This window comes from Triticum aestivum, chromosome 6D, assembly GCF_018294505.1.
Source record: "Triticum aestivum cultivar Chinese Spring chromosome 6D, IWGSC CS RefSeq v2.1, whole genome shotgun sequence".
In the NCBI taxonomy this organism is placed as follows: domain Eukaryota; kingdom Viridiplantae; phylum Streptophyta; class Magnoliopsida; order Poales; family Poaceae; genus Triticum; species Triticum aestivum.
The window spans coordinates 223,758,332-223,764,619 of NC_057811.1; positions in this window are offsets into that span (position 1 = coordinate 223,758,332).

The window sequence follows — 6,288 nt, forward strand, 5'->3', positions numbered from 1 at the left end:
ACTCTTCTCTCTTGCGGTCAATGAGAGCCTGAGGAATGTGATGCTCGCGAAAAGCCTCAGTGAAATCTCTCCAGGTCGGTATCTGGCCAGCTGGAAGCATAGCCTCATAGTTCTGCCACCAAAGACTAGCAGGACCTTCCAGGTGATATGCAGCATAAGTGACCTTGTCACCTTCAGCTACGTTCGCAGAACGCAGCTTGTGTGTGATACTACGGAGCCAGTCATCTGCATCGAGTGGCTCAATGGAATGATGGAAGGTAGGTGGTTTCAGACCAATGAAATCATAGATGGTCGCTGACTCTTTGCACTGGGGTGCGGTGTTCTCCTCGATACGTGCTAACAAGCGGTTAGACTCATGCTTGTTCCTCTCCATCTCTAACATAAACTCTGCCAACGAAGGCTGGTCGGGAGGATCCTCCTCATCCCTACCACCTCCGTGGTTCAGGCAACGAGCAACAGAACTTCGGTTAACTGATGACATCCTGAGAAGCGGAACCAAGGACGAGGTCAACAACAACTATAGGATGCAACATGTAGCATAAGAAAATTTAGTATCTCTCAAACTCCTAGGACAAATCCGGCAGCATAACGGCAGTAAAATGCTCAAAATGGGACATTCTGTCAAAGGCGGGGTAGCACCATACTCAACATCGTCACTCAAGGTTCTGAGATTTACTAAAACAGGCTACACCGGAGGTACTCAAACTGGGATAAGACTCTGATCAACCAATCCTAAGAGACTACGGAGTAGTAACACGTGATCCTGATAGACGGAAGAGAAAGCCTAGTTCCTTAACCCCGTAGGAAAGATAGGATGACTCAGATCAGAAGGCATGAGGTAAAAGGAGTAAAAGAGCCTTATGTTCCCTTCCACAATCAATTCCCTTACATAACTAAGGAATTTCTAGACTCAACTTCGACCAGGTTGGCTTGGAAATACTACAGGCAGCCAGGCTCTGATACCAAAGCTGTCGGGACCCCGATTCTAAGTCACACCGATCTAGCATGTAACACCTCATATCACTTTGCGGCCTCACGCACGGTATTCCCACGGGTGTCGCCTTACCATGGCCCGGGACCGTTTGCGCCTTTTGGCTCACGTATATGACAATGTCGCTAGCATCCATATGACAGAGAACCCGGGCCGACATGGCTAGTCGTGAACCCAAAGCGGCACTAACGTATGGGGACAGGCATACATGAATCAACATCGAGCGTGTCGGTCAGCAGCGTGTGAATCCGGGCTGTAGCACTGGGCTAACAGGACTCCGGGAACCCGGGCTGTAGCAGGCTAGGCAGGACTCCGGATGTCACCGCGTGACATTTCCCCGAAGGGACAGACACAGGAACGAAATGAAACACATGCCGGCCAGTCAAGTGTCCAGAGCAGTAGTGCTGGGCTAGCAGGACTCCGGTGAACCGGGCTGTAGCGGACTACTATGGCTCAAGGAGGCACTAGACTACATTTCCCCATAAGAGAGGCTGCCAAGGATAAACAACTAGATTGTCGGATCCCACACATAGCAATACACGTTACACGTACGCATAACATGCAAGTATGTGCTGTACAACATGGCATCACAACATAACGCAAACTCATATAGATAAAAGGCCCAGAAGAGCCACATAGCATTAAGTACAAACAGGGGTCACATGACCCATCATTCAGAGCATACAAGCAACGGAAGCATTACATGTCTGAGTACAGACAACTACAAAAGAAAAAGGCTGAGAAGCCTGACTATCTACAAGACCCTCCCAAGGGTACAAGATCGTAGCTGAGGTACAAGCTACCCGTCGAAGTCCAAGCGGAACTACTAATAAGACCGAAGTCTCCGCTGCAAAACATAAATAAAGCAACATGAGTACAAAGGTACTCAGCAAGACTTACATCAGATCCTATCATACATGCATTTGTATCAAGAAGGTAGTGTGGGGTTTAGTTGCAGCAAGCCAGCTTTGACTCAGTGGCTATCCTGTTCTACGACTACGAGAAACTTCTTTGAGGTAAGAAGGCGCACACGAGTCCACTAATCACCACCTCAATACACCACTATGGATTCATTCCCGTCTCACTACGAGAAGCCATCCATAGCACTCACACTTATCTTGAGCATTTTAGAGTATCCACTTCAAGTTGTCTATGTACCACGTAAGCATCCAAGAAGTCCATAACCGAGGACACGGCTATTCGAATAGATCATGATAACCCTGCAGGGGTGTACTGCGTCACACACGCTCTCGCCACTTACCGCCATGTACACGTCATGTACCTCGGCAACCTTCAAGCGGAAGCCTGGCGAGGGTGTCGGCCACGACCTGACTAACCACGCAAGACTCTAGTCCAGGTTTATCGCCTATTCGGGTTCCATCCGCAAGGAGATCCGGCCGGGGTGTCGCTCACGGCCCCAAACGATGTGTGCAGGGTTCCCGAGCCCACCATCCGGGTGCCACTCGGTACACCGGGCCACGTGTGCCTAGTCTGTCCCAAGCCCACCCTGCCGGGTGCCACTCGGTAGAAAAATAGCACTACCTACAAACACCAGAAACTAGTTGCAACTCCTGGACAGAGATCAAGTTGGTTAATAAGTCGAGAGGGGTCGAGTTACCGGAACCCAATGTGTGGTAGTAGCTAGTCATTGGACAACTTACACAGAACTCGGTTCTTAAGGACGGTCCCAATGAGACAACCCACCATGTACTCCTACATGGCCTCTCACCGCTACCTTTACCAAATCGTGTTCACACGCTTAACTCTCGGCACCAGAACATATCGTAACACTCCAATTCATTCCCAATGAACCAGACCTGACACAACTCTAAGCAATAGCAGGCATGGCATGGTAGGAACACAACATGGCTCAATCAACTCCTACACATGCTAGTGGGTTTCAACTATTTACTGTGGCAATGACAGGTCATGCAGAGGAATGGGTTCAACTACCGCAGCATAAAGTAGCAGTTGAATCGTTGTTGTCCTAATGCGGTAAAAGAGAGCAGGAGCGAGAGAGTAGGATTGTATCGGAATGAACAAAGGGGGTTTGCTTGCCTGGTAGATCAACAGGGTGGCACTGCTCCTCAGACAGGTACTCTGGAACACTCTCCGGAGCAGGACCTATCGAGAAGGAACGGTGTCGACAATCAAAACACAATCATATGCAACAATATGATGCATGAATATGGCATGAATATGTGATGTATTTTGAGCCAATGCATTTAGCATTCAACTTGGAAGAGATCCATTTGAACCAAAGGTTCAAATGCAACTCTAATTTAAGTCCTTATATATGCCATTTATATGTTTTCACTTATACAGTAGGTATAAGTTGGTTTGTCATGCATGAAACTAGTACAGATGGATAGATTGCATTTTTCTGATAATTTTTCATATATAAATTATTTAAATCTGAGCTACGGTTGAATTTCTATGAATTTTAGAAGTTTTACTAATTTTCTGGAATTTCCTGATTTATTTTAAATCTAGAAAGTCCTTTACTGCGTCAGCATGACGTCATCGCTGCATCAGCAGGTCAACGGGGCATGGTCCAGGTCAAACCTGACGCGTGGGTCCCGTGTGTCAGTGGCTAACTAAACTAACTAAACTTAGTTAGCACTAACCTAGGTTAATCTAATTAGGTTTAGACCTAAGCTAGGTTAATTAGTCAGGCAGGGCCCGCAGGTCAGTGACCCTGGGGAGGTCAACCGGGGTCAAACCCGGGTCAACTTGCCGGAGTTGACCCGCGGCTCGTCGCCGGCGGAGCCAGAGACGACGGAGGGCGTCGGGTTCGTTCTCCCAGTGCCCAAACGAGCGGCGGAGGGCAACCGCGGGGAGCTGGAGCTCTCCCGCATCCAGTGCAGCAAGCGGCAGCAGCTAGGGTGGCCGAGGTTGAGCGCGGCGTCAACTTCGGCGGCGGCCGGAGTTCGGGCGCACTCGGGAACGGGGCTGCGGTGGCCGTGGAGTGGCGTGCTTAGCTCCTATGGCACCTACGCGGCGCGGTGAGCACGTGGGTGTGCTCGGTTGGGAGCTACGACGACTGTGGCCACGGCGGCGAGAAGCTCGGGCGGCGGTGTGGTTCGGTCTCCGGCGGAGCGACGGCTACAGCAAGCAAACAGAGCGCGAAGAAGGGGGGTTCGGGTCAGTGGCTCACAGCGAGTGAGACGAGCGGGTTGGCGAGCTCGGGGACGCGGAGACGGCAGCGAATCGACGGTGGCGGACGGCGGAGCCCGAGGAGGAAGGTGATGGCGATGGCGGCGTTCCAGGGCGTTCCGGCTTGCGTGGCTCAGCGGAGGGGTTCAGCGCGAGGAGGCGGAGCTCTGGGACACGACGGAGGTGCGAGGGGATGGCGGGGAGCGCGGGGCAGCGAACGGCGGCGACCGACGCGTTCGGGCGTCGCGGGAGAGAGCGGGAGAGAGGAGGGGAGAGGCGCAGGAGAGAGGGAGTGAGGCCAGGGGGGAGCTGGGCGCTTCTGGCGAGGCCAGGTCGAAGAGGGGAGAGGGCAGGCAGGCAGCTGCCATGGCGTGCATGCGCGCGGCGTGCGGCGACCACGCGCCCTGTCCCTCTGGCGCGAGGAGGGGGACGACTGGCGCTGGCCAGTCAGCTGGGCCGGCCTGCTGGCCAGGCCAGGCCGCACAGTGCCAGGCCGCAGGTAAGCTCCCTTTTTCCTATTTCTTTTTCTTTTCTAATTTTCTGACATTTGTTTGGTTTAACAAAAATACTAAACCATTTTATTTACTTATGCCAATTTTTGTAGGGGCTAGTGGTATTATTCCAGAACTCCTCAACAAATGGCATAATTTTTGGACAATATTTTATATATATCCAAAGCAAATAATTACTGCATTAATTCCAAATGCCCAAAATAAATATTTGTGAGCTCCTAAAAATATTGGATTGATTTTTATCTCTGTCCAATATTTTCAGGGAGTAACATGAACATTTCCTTGGACCTTTTGGAGCAATTTTTATATGGGTCATTTCCAGAAATGATTATGAGGGTTTCACAAATCCCCATTTCAAATTTAAATGAAATTTAGACATGATGCACACATGACTAGCTAGTCTAGGTCATACCAGAACTAGGGACGTGACAACTCGCCCCCACTTGAAAGAATCTCGTCCCGAGATTCAGGGGTCGATGGAAAGAAGGTGGGGTACTCCAGTCGAAGACGATCTTCTCGCTCCCATGTAGCTTCTCTCTCGGAATGATGAGACCACTGAACCTTGAGAAACTTGATGTTCTGACGTCGGGTGACACGCTCTGCTTGATCAAGAATGCGAATAGGGTACTCTCGATATGTGAGGTTATCTTGGAGATCAAGCGTTTCGTGGTCCACTCCGCGGATGGGATCCGAAAAGCAACGCCTGAGTTGAGAGACGTGGAAGACATCATGGACTCGAGAAAGATGTGGGGGTAGTTCCAACTGGTAGGCAACCTCTCCTCGTTTAGCGAGAATGCGAAAAGGACCAATGTAACGAGGAGCCAACTTGCCCTTGATACCGAAACGGTGGGTACCCTTTAGAGGAGTAACCCGAAGGTAAGCCTTGTCGCCAACTTCATAAGCCACTTCCTTATGACGACGGTCATACTGGCTCTTTTGACGAGACTGGGCTGTTTTCAAATTCTCACGAATGATGCGAACTTGCTCTTCTACTTCCTGGATCATGTCCGGTCCAAAGAATTGTCTTTCACCGGTTTCTGACCAGTTCAAAGGTGTTCGACATCTTTGTCCATACATAATCTCGAAAGGAGCTTTCTTAAGACTGGATTGATAGCTATTGTTATAAGCAAACTCGGCGAAAGGTAGGCATTTCGTTTTTACCATGCTCAAAACAAGGGAAATGAAAGTGTGAAAAAAATCCCTGGAGGTGCACTTGATACATTTTCCTTCGGTCATCCATTCCATAATCCATTTGGAACTGTCAGATTCATCACCGAAGATGTATAAGGTTGCATAGAACTGAAGAATAATCTCTCGGTTCCATGGATGTTCGAATGCAAACACACTGGTGAGGCAGGAATCTTCCATATCTTGCAACAGCTAATCAAAACAACCAACACCCTTCATAGCAGTGATATCCGGAAATTTATGAGGGAATATCTTCTTGCTGTCATAGAGAATTTGAGAATAATATATGGCCTATTCTTAGGTCCAGAAACGAGGCGATTCAGATGTATGTGGCCCATTGTAAGGACTTTCTTGGAAGAATTGAGGGTGCGCATTCCGATTGAATAGCGGTCCCTTGGCACCAGCACCAGTGTTAGGATCGAGGGTATATTGACCAGAGGG